The sequence below is a fragment of the Cherax quadricarinatus genome, chromosome 19 (genome assembly GCF_038502225.1).
Source record: "Cherax quadricarinatus isolate ZL_2023a chromosome 19, ASM3850222v1, whole genome shotgun sequence".
Classification (NCBI taxonomy): domain Eukaryota; kingdom Metazoa; phylum Arthropoda; class Malacostraca; order Decapoda; family Parastacidae; genus Cherax; species Cherax quadricarinatus.
In genome coordinates, this window is record NC_091310.1 from 46,891,126 (window position 1) to 46,905,649 (window position 14,524).

Here is a 14,524-nt window from a genome sequence, read left to right on the forward strand (position 1 = left end):
TAGGGTGTTGAGGAGAGGTGTGGAATTAAAATATGCAGAATTTATTACAAAATGGAGTTGTTGTTTTTTCTATTTTTTATGCTGTTCTTTTGGGAGATTCTGATGAGAATTAGCTAAGGTTAGTGGACAAATTTGGTAGGGTATGTAAAAGAAAATTAAAAGTGAACATAGGATAGAGCAAATTGATGAGGGTAACAAACAAGTTAGGTAATAAATGACTGAATATCTGATTGCAAGGAGAGAGTATGGAGGAAGCAAATGTGTTCAGATATTTGGGAGTGGACTTATTGATGGATGAGTATGTGAAAGATAAGGTGAACCATAGAATTGATGAAGGGAAAGAGGTGGGTGGTGCACAGAGGCATATGTGGAGACAAAGAACATTAAAGAATGTAAGAAAGTATAATGGTACTAACACTTATATGGGTGTGAAGCATGGGTTGTGAATGTTGCAGCAAGGAGGCAGTTGAAGGCAGTGGTGGTGTGGCTGAGGGCAATGTGTTGTGTAAACATGCAGAGAATTAGTAGACTGGAGATTAGTGCAGAGTTACTAAAAGTATTATCCAGAGGGTTTGTTGAGGTGGTTTGGACATTCAGAGGGGATGGAGCAAAATGGATGACTTTAAGGATGCATAATCTGTAATGGAAGAAAGGTGGGGCAGGGATTGCCCTACAAAAGATGGGATGCAGATGATAATGAAGTTTTCTATGCAAAGGGCTTGGACACCCAGCAGGTGTGTGTGTGTGTGTTAGGAGTGAGTGAAGGCAAATGATTTTTGAGACTTTACAAGCTGTTGGAGTGTGAGCAGGATAATATTTTAAGGGATTCAATACACCAATTAGCCTGCACTCTGCAGGAGAGGTGGAGATATTGGTATAGTTTGGGGAGACATCTGAACTGTAGTATCTGCACACCTCTGGCAAGACAGTGGTAGAGTGAATGATGGTGAGAATGTTTCTTTTTCGGGTCACCCTGCCTCTGTGGGAGACAGCCAGCAATCATTCCACATTCAGTCACTTAGATCACATTTCTTCCCCATTCTGATGTTCGATCTGAATGATTGCTCCTCTTGACCATCTTGGCATGCTTTTAGGCATTGAGGTGATTGGCTGTTTAGATATTTGCATTAACGAGCAGGTGTACCTAATGAAGTGGCCAATGAGTGTAGGTAGTGGCTCATTTCTCACATAAACTTAAATGAATATATAATTTTAACTGTGACCCTTCAGGCTCATAGTCAAAATTATATATTCATTTATGTGTATTGTGGGCTTAGTGCTTAGTTATGGTTATAATACTAATAATAATATAATTTTGATTAATATGGGAGGCCTGGTCTGGCACTAGACCATGGAGGTGGTGTCCCAAGAAATCAACTGAAGGTAAAACCATCTATAGAGTATATCTACTATTATTAGAAATAGGTCAACACATGGGAGGATGAGAGGTAAAATAGCTAACTCATTAGCCTGACCTCAGCACTACACCTGTGTGGTGGAGTCAGTGCTCATACTTGGGAGGGGGGGATTAATATGGTACTTTCACTTACAGCCCTGCAGTACACAGGTAATACATAGGCACTCAGCCTATCTAACAACCCCATCCCAGGTCACTTAACACAAAGGTATAGGGCATCTTTAATAGGGTGAAACAGCATGTATAGTATCTCAGCATTGGTATATTGTACTTATATGTAATATATCAAACAGGAAAATTTTAGGAGAAATATGAAAACAGACTACTGGATTCAGTAAATTAATCAGGAAAAAAGAATTATTGATGCTGGTAAAGGGCTCTTGTACAAATGAATCTGAACTACCTTCCTCTTCCTTGGATCAAATCTGATTACCTTTCATTCACTACAGTATTTAACCCCAGTAAGTTTAGGGCTGCCCCATGATTGTAGTATGATTCAGTACAAAGTGAAAGTTTTCAGAGTTGTTCTTTGCCAATGATACATTTCTTTAGGAAAATTCTGAAAAGTTGCAAAGGTTGGTGGTAAATTTTAGAGAGTATGTAAAAGGACATTAAAAGTTGACATGGGAAAGAACAAGGAAATGAGAGTAACAACATCTAGCCAATGAAATATTAGATATACTGAAGACACTTTAATGAGCCTAGTTTAATCATTAAGTTGCAAACACATCACACTGAAGAGAGTGAGTATGGAGGAAGTAAAAAGTGTTCAATTATTATTTGGGAGTGGACTTGTCAGCAGATCAGTCTATGAAAGTTGAGGTGAACCATAGAAAAGACGGTAGGAAAAAAGTGGATGGTGTGTTAGAGACATGTTTGGAGACAGAACTTTATCCGTGGAGGCAATGGGAATGTATCAGAGTATAGTGGTACCAACACTGTTTTGCTGGGGTGAAGCATAATCCTCAAACATTGCAGCAAAATGGAGTCTGGAGGCAGTGGAGATGTCATGTTGTGGGTGATATATGGTTTGAATATTGTGCAGAGAATTTGAAGACCGAAGATTAGATGATGTGGGATTATCAGAAGTATAATTTAGAGGGTTCAGGAGAGGTTGTTGAGGTGGTTTGGGTATCTAAAGATGGAGCAGAATAGGATAATTAAGAGGGTGCAGTGTATAAATCTTGAACTGGAAGGAAGGACAGTAAGATATCATACCAGGAAAGGTTAAAGAGAGTGGGTATTAGAGGTTTTTGAATGCTAATGGCTTTGAACATAGGTGCCAGATCAACCTGGCTGTGATGGATAAGTGGGGCAGCCAGTGGCAGCTTGTCCATAGGAGCTGCAGAACTGCAGTCTCCCCAGATGCTCACTGCCAGACGTATGACTTCATCAACCTTACGCTAAAATAATTTGCAACCGACAAATATATTACAGGAAAAATCTGTTGTATGTTGTTTTCAATGTATTTATCAGCCATTTTTTTTATTTTTTTTTTTGTTGTTGAAACGAGATAAAAAATTATTAAATATAGAAGTTTGATGAGGTACAGTAGTATAGGTATTACTGGCATTACGAGCCGTCACTGGGGGCAGCAGGCCACCAGCAACAACAGCCTGGTTGACCAGGCAAGTACCAAACGAGCCTGGACCATGGTCAGGCTCCAGGAGTAGAAAAGCTCTCAAAGGTATAAAGATATATCATTGGCTGTTTTGAAAATGTTAGATCAAAGTGAATGGTACAAGTGGTTTTGGTGATGTGCTGTTGGAGTGTGAACAAGGTTACATTTATGAAGGGATTCAGGGAAGAACCAGTCAGCTGGGCTTGAGCCCAAGAAATGGGAAGAACAGTGCCTGGACTCTGGAGAGGTAGGGATGTTGCAGTTCTTAGGGTCATCTGAACTGTGATGTCAACACACTTCTGGCAAGACAGCAATTGAGTAAATGACAGTGAATTTGTTTCATCATTTTTTCTGGGGGAGGGGGTCACCATACCTTAGTGGGAGATGTGTCTTGTGAAAAAAAATATATTTGAATAATTTAATGGGTCATATATATGATATTCAGTACTAACTACTGGCCTCACTACTTGTCTTAACATACTATTGACTTCTACACTATTACTATTTTTTTTTTTTAACAAGTCGGCCGTCTCCCACTGAGGCAGGGTGACCCAGTAAGAAAGAAAATCTCTAAAAAGAAAATACTTCTATCATCATTCAACACTTTCACCTCACTCACACATAATCACTGTTTTTGCAGAGGTGGCCAGAATACAACAGTTTAGAAGTATATATACGTATAAAGATACACAACATATCCCTCCAAACTGCCAATATCCCAAACCCCTCCTTTAAAGTGCAGACATTGTACTTCCCATTTCCAGGACTCAAGTCTGGCTATATAAAATAACTGGTTTCCCCTGAATCCCTTCACTAAATATTACCCTGCTCACACTCCAACAGCTTGTCAGGTCCCAAATACCATTCGTCTCCATTCACTCCTATCTAACACGCTCACGCACGCTTGCTGGAAGTCCAAGCCTCTCGCCCACAAAACCTCCTTTACCCCCTCCCCCCAACCCTTTCTAGGACGACCCCTACCCCGCCTTCCTTCCCCTACTGATTTATACACTCTCCATGTTATTCTACTTTGATCCATTCTCTCTAAATGACCAAACCACCTCAACAACCCCTCTTCAGCCTTCTGACTAACACTTTATTAACTCCACACCTTCTCCTAATTTTCACACTCCAAATTTTCTGCATAATATTTACACCACACATTGCCCTTCGACAGGCATCTCCACTGCCTCCGACCGCCTCCTCGCTGCAGCATTTACAACCCAAGCTTCACACCCATATAAGAGTGTTGATACCACTATACTTTCATACATTTCCTTCTTTGCCTCCATAGATAATGTTCTTTGTCTCCACATATACCTCAATGCACCACTCACCTTTTTTCCCTCATCAATTCTATGATTAACCTCATCCTTCATAAATCCATCTGATGATAAGTCAACTCCCAAATATCTGAAAACATTCACTTCTTCCATAGTCCTCCTCCCCAATTTGATATCCAATTTTTCTTTATCTAAATCATTTGATACCCTCATCACCTTACTCTTTTCTATGTTCACTTTCAACTTTCTACCTTTACACACACTCCCAAATTCATCCGCTAACCTTGGCAATTTTTCTTTAGAATCTCCCATAAGCACAGTATCATCAGCAAAAAGTAACTGTGTCACTTCCCATTTTGTATTTGATTCCCCATAATTTAATCCCACCCCTCTCCCGAATACCCTAGCATTTACTTCTTTCACAACCCCATCTATAAATATATTAAACAAGCATGGTGACATTACACATCCCTGTCTAAGACCTACTTTTACTGGAAAGTAGACTCCCTCTCTTCTACACACCCTAATCTGAGCCTCACTGTCCTCATAGAAACTCTTAACAGCATTTAGTAACTTACCACCTATTCCATATACTTGCAACATCTGCCACTGTTCTGGGCTTTTTGTGATAATTATGATTTTAAATATTATTATTCATAGTCTGGAAATTAGGAGGAGGTGTAGAGTTACAAAAACTATTATTCAGAGGGCTGAGGAGGGGTTGTTGAGGTGGTTTGGTCATTTAGAAAGGATGGAGCAAAATAGGATGATTTGGACGGTGTATAAATATGTAGTGGAGGGGAGGAGGGGTAGGGGTCATCTCGAAAAGGATGGAGGGAGGGGGTAAAAGAAGTTTTGTGTGCAAGGGGCTTGGACATACAGCAGGCATGTGTGAGCATGTTAGATAAGAGTGAATGGAGACTAATGGTTTTTGGGACTTGATAAGCTGTTGGAGTGTGAGCAAGGTAATACAGTGGACCCTCGACCAACGATATTAATCCGTTCCTGAGAGCTTATTGTTAGTCGAAATTATTGTTAGTCGAGTTAATTTTCCCCATAAGAAATAATGGAAATCAAATTAATCCGTGCAAGATACCCCAAAGTATTGAAAAAAATTTTTTTTACCACATGAAATATTAATTTTAATTCACACAAACTGAAGAAGACATGTACAATTACATGACACTTACCGTTATTGAAGATCTGGTGATGATTGATGGGATGGGAGGAGGGGAGAGTGTGGATGGTGTTAGTGTTTAGAAGGGGAATCCCCTTCCATTAGGACTTGAGGTGTCAAGTCCTTTTCTGGGGTTACTTCCCTTCTTCTTTTAATGCCAAAGGACCAGCTTGAGAGTCACTGGACCTCTGTTGCACAACATATCTGTCCATAGAGGCCTGTACCTCCTGTTCCTTTATGATTTGTCTAAAGTGGTTCACAACATTGTCATTGTAATAGTCACCAACATGGCTTGCAATAGCTGTGTGAGGGTGATTTTCATCCATAAAAGTTTGCACTTCAACCCACATTGCACACATTTCCTTAACCTCTTTCTTCATATCCATAGTAATTCTCACCCTTTTTGCTGTAGGGTTGGCACTAGAAGCTTTCTTGGGGCCCTTGGTGACTTATTTTGCAGGTGCAATCACTAAAAACGCTGTGATAATATGAAATGTTCCAATTGTACGTTTGGATGGGACTGCAGTGGCTGGCTGGCTTGTAAACACTGGCTGCCACAGGACAAGTGAGGCGCACTCAGGCAAAAAGTGGACGCATCTTGAACGAAACGAATCGTGTTGGTCGAGTTTTTTAGCGCTAGTCGAGGAAAATTTTGGCATTAAAATGTATCGCTAGTCGGGTTTAATGTTATACAATGCCAGTGTTGGTCAAGGGTGCACTGTATTATGTGAAGGGATTTTGGGAAACTGCTTAGTCGGACTTGAGTCCTGGAGGTGAAAAGTACAATGCCTGCACTTTAAAGGAGGGGTTTGGGATATTGGCTGTTTGGAATGACATCTGAACTGTCATATCTCGGCACCCCTGCAAAGACAGTAATTTTGCGTGAATGATGGTGAAAGTGTTTCTTTTTTGTGGGTCACCTTGCCTTGGTATGAGATGGCTGACATGTTAAAAACGAAAATTAAGAAGCATTAATAAAACTTTATTAAGGGAGACTATAAAGTGAAATTAGAGTTTGACAATATTTATTACCCTAACCAAACTTAAAAATATTTGTCACAATCTCTTACACTAATTATATTTTTTTAATTTACTCACTATATTCATTTAAACTTAGTCCTTCCTGTCTTCTCAAGGGAAGTGCTTTGATGCAGTGAGAACCTCTTGTTCCAAGGAAATGGACCTATCCTCCCTTGGATCACACCTTATTACCTCTCGGTCCTTATGAAGTATACAACCGCTATGTGTTTAGCACTTCCTTCTCTTTTTCAGGAGTCTTCCACACTAAGATACTCGTGTGTGTAAATTCTTGTATTAAGCTTATGGAAGAGTGGTGGTATAATCTCTAAAGCAAGTGCATTTTCAAAACTTAATAAGTTAAGGCAATTCATATAAAATGATAAAACTTATATTTTAATAATTTGATTTTATTAGAATCTCTAAATGCCTTAAAGAGTTTGGAATGGTTAGTATTGACAGCTTTCTGGAAAATTGGTTGTGGTTTTATGGAAAATGTATAATGGGTACTAAACATTGAGTCCAGTATTATATTTTAGCTCTATTGATCATGGTACATTATACAATGCAATCTCATATATATAATACATTTTATAGTAAAGTCAAATTGTATTATAGCTGTACATTATACAGTGAAATCTAATGTGTATAGTACATTATTTCAGCTTCTCCCAAAGTTGAGAAGGCAGAGAGGGATCATTCAGGAGAGCTGAAAGATGGAAGAACTTCAACAAAGCAGGAAGAAGATTTTCTGGGATTTTCTCCATCTTCAGAAAAAGTTAGTTTTGTGTGTGCATGTGTATGTGTATAGATATAGTATATATATGTATTTTTTTTCTTAACACATCAGTCGTTTCCCACTGAGGGTGACCCAAAAAGAAAGAAAAATACTTTCATCAACATTCAACACTTCACCATCACCATCAACAGTGAGTGCCTGTGACAAGCGGGGGTTCCACAGGAGTCAGTCCTAGGCCCAGTGCTATTTTTGGTATATGTGAATAACGTGATGGAAGGGTTAGACTTAGATGTATCCCTGTTTGCAGATGATGTGAAGTTAATGAGGAGAATTAAATCAGATGAGGATCAGGCAGGACTGCAAAGAGACCTGGACAGGCTGAACACATGGTCCAGCAACTGGCTCCTTGAATTTAACCAGGCTAAATGCAATGTCATGAAGATCGAGGAAGGGCAAAGAAGACCACAGACAGAGCATAGGCTAGGTGGCCAAAGACTGCAAACCTCACTCAGGGAAAAATTTCTTGGGTTGAGTATATTACCGAGCACATCTCCTGAAGTGCACATCAATCAGATAACTGCTGCAGCATATGGGCACCTGGCAAACCTGAGAATAGCATTCCAATACCTCAGTAAGGAATCATTCAAGACTCTGTCCACTGTGTACATTAGGCCCATACTGGAGTATGCAACACCAGTTTGGAACCCACACCTGGTCAAGCATGTCAAGAAATTAGAGAAAGTGCAAAGGTTTGCAACAAGGCTAGTTCCAGAGCTAAGGGGAGTGTTGTATGAAGATAGGTTAAGGGAAAGCAGCCTGATGACACTGGAAGTCAGGAGGGTCAGGGGAGACATGATAACAACATACAAAATACTGAGAGGAATAGAAAAGGTGGACAGAGACAGGATGTTCCAGAGATGGGACACTGAAACAAGGGGTCACACTTGGAAGTTGAAGACTTAGATGAGTCAAAGAGATGCTATTTAGTATTTCTTTAGTCATAGAGTTGTCAGGAAGTGGAATAGTCTGGCATATGATGTAGTGAAGGCAGGAACCAAACATAGTTTTAAGACAAGGTATGATAAAGCTCATGGAGCAGGGAGAGAGAGGACCTAGTAGCAATCAATGAAGAGGCCAGGCCAGGAGCTGTGTCTCAACCCCTGCAACCACAAATAGGTGAGTACTATCTTTGCAGAGGCGCTCAGAAACAACAGTTCAAAAGTTCCACCAAACTGCCAATATCCTATCCCGTCCTTTGAAGTGCAGGTATTGTACTTCCCATTTCCAGGACTCAAGTCCAGCTAACTGATTTAACTGAATCCCTTCACAAAATATTACCCTGCTCACACTCCAACAGCTTGTCAGGTCCCAGAAACTATTCGTCTCCATTCAGTCATATCTAACATGCTCACACGTGCTTGCTGGAAGTCCAAGCCCCTTGCCCACAAAACCTCCTTTACCCCCTCCCTCCAACGTTTTCGAGGACGACCCCTACCTCACGTTTCTTCCCCTACAGATTTATACACTCCAAGTCATTCTGCTTTGTTCCATTCTTTCTAAATGATGAAACCACCTCAACAACCCCTCTTCAGCCCTCTGATTAATACTTTTAGTAACTCCACACCTCCTAATTTCCACACTCCAAATTCTCTGCATAATATTTACACCACACATTGCCCTTAGACACGACATCTCCACTGCCTCCAGCTGCCTCCTCGTCGCAGCATTTACAACCCAAGCTTCACACCCATATAAGAGCATTGGTTCGTACATTCCTTTCTTTGCCTCCATGGATAACGTTTTTTATCTCCACAGATACCTCAATGCACCACTCACCTTTTTTCCTTAATCAGTTCTATGGTTAACCTCATCTTTCATAAACCCATCTGCTGACAAGTCAACTCCCAAATATCTGAAAACATTCACTTCTTCCATACTCCCTCTCTCCAATGTTATTTCCAATTTTTCTTTTATCTAAATCATTTGATACCCTCATCACCTTACTCTTATCTATGTTCACTTTCAACTTTCTACCTTTACACACCATCCAAAACTCACCCACTAACATTTGCAGCTTTTCTTTAGAATCTCCCAAAAGTACAGTATCATCAGCAAAAAGTAATTGTGTCAACTCCCATTTTGTATTTGATTCCCCATAATTTAATCCCACCCCTCTCCCCAGCACCCTACCATTTACTTCTTTTACAACCCTATCCATAAATATATTAAACAACTATGGGAAACCGGTTATTTTCATATAGTCGGACTTGAGTCCTGGAAATGGGAAGTACAATGCCTGCACTTTAAAGGAGGGGTTTGGGATATTGGCAGTTTGGAGGGATATGTTGTGTCTCTTCATACGTATATGCTTCTAAACTGTTGTATTCTGAGCACCTCTGCAAAAACAGTGATTATGTGTGAGTGTGGTGAAAGTGTTGAATGATGATGAAAGCATGTTCTTTTTGGGGATTTTCTTTCTTTTTTGGGTCACCCTGCCTCGGTGGGAGACAGGCAACTTGTTGAAAAAAAAAAAAAAAAAACTATGGTGATATTACACATTCCTGTCTAAGACCCACTTTTATCAGGAAATAATCTCCCTCTCTCCTACTCAACCTAACCTGAGCCTCACACTCCTCATGAAAACCCTCTACAGCATTTAGTAGCTTACTACGTATTCCATACACTTGCAACATCTGCCACATTGCTCCCCTATCCACTCTGCCATATGCCTTTTCTAAATCCATAAATGCAATGAAAACTTCCCTACCTTTATCTAAATACTGCTTACATATATGCTTCAGTGTAAACACTTGATCTACACATCCCCTACCCATTCTAAAGCCTCCTTGCTCATCCCAATCCTACTTTCTGTCTTACCTCTAATTCTTTGAATAATAACCCTACCATGCACTTTACCTGGTATACTCAGTAAACTTTTTTTTTTTTTTCAACAAGTCGGCCGTCTCCCACCGAGGCAGGGTGACCCAAAAAAGAAAGAAAATCCCCAAAAAGAAAATACTTTCATCATCATTCAACACTTTCACCACACTCACACATTATCACTGTTTTTGCAGAGGTGCTCAGAATACAACAGTTTAGAAGCATACACATATAAAGATACACAACATATCCCTCCAAACTGCTAATATCCCAAACCCCTTCTTTAGAGTGCAGGCATTGTACTTCCCATTTCCAGGACTCAAGTCCGACTATATGAAAATAACCGGTTTCCCTGAATCCCTTAACTAAATATTACCCTGCTCACACTCCAACAGATCGTCAGGTCACAAGTACAATTCGTCTCCATTCACTCCTATCTAACATGCTCATGCACGCTTGCTGGAAGTCCAAGCCCCTCGCCCACAAAACCTCCTTTACCCCCTCTCTCCAACCCTTTCGAGGACGACCCCTACCCCGCCTTCCTTTCCCTTTAGATTTAAACTCTCTCCATGTCATTCTAATTTGATCCATTCTCTCTAAATGACCAAACCACCTCAACAACCCCTCTTCAGCCCTCTGACTAATACTTTTATTAACTCCACACCTTCTCCTAATTTCCACACTTCGAATTTTCTGCATAATAGTATTTACACCACACATTGCTCTTAGACAGGACATCTCCACTGCCTCCAACCCGCCTCCTTGCTGCAGCATTTACAACCCAAGCTTCACACCCATATAAGAGTGTTGGTACTACTATACTTTCATACATTCCCTTCTTTGCCTCCATAGTTAACTTTTTTGTCTCCACATATACCTCAACGCACCACTCGCCTTTTTTCCTTCATCAATTCTATGATTAACCTCATCCTTCATAAATCCATCCACTGACACGTCAACTCCCAAATATCTGAAAACATTCACTTCTTCCATACTCCTCCTCCCCAAGTTGATATCCAGTTTTTCTTTATCTAAATCATTTGATACCCTCATCACCTTACTCTTTTCTATGTTCACTTTCAACTTTCTACCTTTACACACGCTCCCAAACTCGTCCACTCACCTTTGCAGTTTTTCTTTAGAGTCTCCCATAAGCACATTATCATCAGCAAAAAGTAACTGTCAATTCCCATTTTGTATTTGATTCCCCATAATTTAATCCCACCCCTCTCCCAAACACTCTATATATATAATTATCTATTTCATTATGTAAGTACAGTAAATAAATCAAAGATGGCAGGGTTCGAACCCATGGTAAGTGTTCTGTGGCTCGTTTGCAATCATGTTATTGTGATTTTGTGAGTCATAATAAATTATAATAAGAAGACAGTATTTGTCCAATGTGAAACAAACCATACCACGGGCGGGGATAGAACCCGCGATCACAGAGTCTCAAAACTCCAGACCATCGCATTAGCCACTGGACCAGCTAGCTACGATAAGATTCATCCAACTAGGTATATTTCTACACCATAGGAAGGTTAGCATAGGCACCACTGTGACCACAAATGCAAGTTTTTACAGAGGAATCTCCAGCTAGTGTGGCCGTGACGAACTCTAGCTCAAGTCCCCTCAAAACCGTTATCATGACCCACGAAATCGCAATGGCACGATTGCAAACAAACCCATGGTATGGTTTGTTTGCAATCATGTCATTACGGTTTCGTGAGTCACTTTGTCTAATGTGGATTGGTAGATAAGGAAACAGGGACTGATTTCACATTACATATGGTAACCTTTTTCATGTTGTCACTGGCAGGAACACAGTATTTCTTGTATCTTTAATTTTATACTTAATGATTGCCCATTTAACTCAGAGAACAAGCCATGGGGACAGTTAGCCCTGGAGCTGCCATTATAGAGTGTGGTAAATAATGATTAAGATTCACTTTGGGCTTGTAGGAGAGGTCCTGATGTACATGCATATTGACAGTCGACTTCCATTGGTTCAAACCTTGTACATACACTTCTTTAATTTTTCGCATTTTTTTATACAAAAACCTAAAGAAGTGTATGTTTTTTTTTTTTTTTAGCAAGACAGCTGTCTCCCACCAAGGCAGGGTCCAACCCAAAACAGAAAGATACACTTTCACCATCACTCAACACTCACCATCATGATAAATATGTATATATAAAAAACTACTCTCACGTGAGTACAAGAGTAGCCTGTCTGTCTCGAGACTGGCAGATGGAGCTTCAAGCCTCCACTATTCCTTGCATTGAATGGTCCACACAGGATTGGTGCTTTGCATTAGTTTAATGCTATTTGGATTTCAGTTATGGTTAGACATTTTCAAGATTGTCTTTAAAATTGCCAAATCAAAAGTAAGGCATGGTAAATTTTTTAGAACTTTGAATTTTAATTTTAAAGAAGTCCCCTCAGTGATAATATTTACATATATGCACACATCATGTTATTTTAATAAATCTGTTTTCAAGAACAGTTGTGCAATTCAGTCTGTGAGTGTCAGAAATAGTGCATATAAAAAATTAGTACAGTGGACCCCCGCATAACGATGGCATCACATAGCGATTATTCCGCATACCGCTTACTTTAATCGCAAAATTTTTGCCGCGCATACCGATTAAAAACCCGCTCACCGATTTTCGTCCGAGACGCGTCCAATGTGCGCCCTCAGCCAGCCTCACATGTGCCGCCCGTGCCATTGTTTACCAGCCAGCCTCCGCGGTAACATCCAAGCATACACTCGGAATATTTCGTATTATTACAGTGTTTTCGGTGCTGTTTCTGGAAAATAAGTGACCATGGGCCCCAAGAAAGCTTCTAGTGCCAACCCTGTGGTAAAAAGGGTGAGAATTAGTATGGAAATTAAGAAAGATTTTGAAGGGTTTGGGGCTAACCCTGAGAAGCCTATGCCAGTTGTGGAATCCATTGTGCCTACTTCAAAAATTAAGGAAATGTGTGCACAGTGGGTTGAACTGCAAACCTTTATGGATGAAAATCACCCTGACACAGCTGTTGCAAGCCGTGCTGGTGACTATTTCAATGACAATGTTGTGGCCCATTTTAGACAAATCGTAAAGGAACGGGAGGTACAGAGCTCTATGGACAGATTTGTTGTGCGACAGAGGTCCAGTGACTCTCAAGCTGGTCCTAGTGGCATTAAAAGAAGAAGGGAAGTAACCCCGGAAAAGGACTTGCTACCTCAAGTCCTAATGGAAGGGGATTCCCCTTCTAAACAATAAGTTCGACACACTCCCCTCCTCCCATCCCATCAATCATCACCAGATCTTCAATAAAAGTAAGTGTCATGTAAGTGTGCATGCCTTTTTCAGTTTGTGTGTATTAAAATTAACATTTCATGTGGTAAAAAAATTTTTTTTTCATACTTTTGGGTGTCTTGCACGGATTAATTTTATTTCCATTATTTCTTATGGGGAAAATTCATTCACATAACGATTATTTCGCATAACAATTACCCCTCTTGCACGGATTAAAATCGTTAACCGGGGGTCCACTGTATTACAAATTTTGGTGATACTATACTATCTTGTAAAGTGTAAGAGAAAAGCAAGAGATAAGGTATTTTATTTTGTCCAGTAAGAGACCCCAATACTAGTTGATGGAGTGTGGGAGGGTGTTACTTATTGGAAGGAACACCACCAAGTTAGTCTTTTTTTTTTTTCTACTGAAAACTGGCCACACATCTGAACTGTCAAACTGGAACATTATCAAAAGTAGAGGGAGACATTCTTCTACTATACTTCTACATCTCCTCATTCTTTACCATGGTCTGTCTAACAATGCTCTTGAATTTACTGGAAGTTAAGCCAAGAATGCTACATGTAAATTTGGCACCTACAATACTGTTTGGGTTTCTGAGTGCTACATATACATGGGTGTGAGGTGTGGGTTTTGAATATTGCAGCAAGGAAGAGGTTCAAAGCAGTAGAGATGTTGTGTTTGAGGGAAATGTGTGGTGTGAATATTAAGCAGAGTATTTGGAGTTTGGGAATTAGGAGGAGGTGCTGAGTTACCAAAAGTATTATTCAGAGTGCTGAGGAGGGGTTGTTGTGGTTGTTTGGATATTTAGAGAAGATGGAGAAAAATAGGGTGACTTGGAGAGCATATAAATCTTGGGTGGAGGAGTAAGGGTTTTCCTAGGAAAGGTAGGAGGGAGTAAAAGAGGTTTTGAGTGCTCAGGACTTGCACATCCAACAGGTTTTTGTGAACATATCACAAAGGAGTGAGTGAAGGCAAGTGGTTTTTATGATTTAATGTGACGGAGTGTGAGCATGGTTACATTAATTAAGGGACTCAGGAAACCAATTAGCTAGACTTGAGTCCTGGAGGTGTAAAGTAAAGTGC

At 40.2% G+C, this 14,524-nt stretch overlaps 1 protein-coding gene across 8 annotated transcripts in view; it reads left to right on the forward strand.

Annotated features, from left to right (window-relative positions):
• Positions 1–7,144: 7,144 nt before the first annotated feature.
• Positions 7,145–14,524, forward strand: part of LOC128688146 (serine-rich adhesin for platelets-like) — a 134,938-nt gene continuing 127,558 nt past the window's right edge. For all 8 annotated transcript variants that reach the window (XM_070086784.1, XM_070086788.1, XM_070086787.1 and 5 more), the window contains exon 1: positions 7,145–7,293. The gene's annotated coding sequence lies outside the window, so the exon portion shown is untranslated. The remainder of the gene's footprint in view (positions 7,294–14,524) is intronic.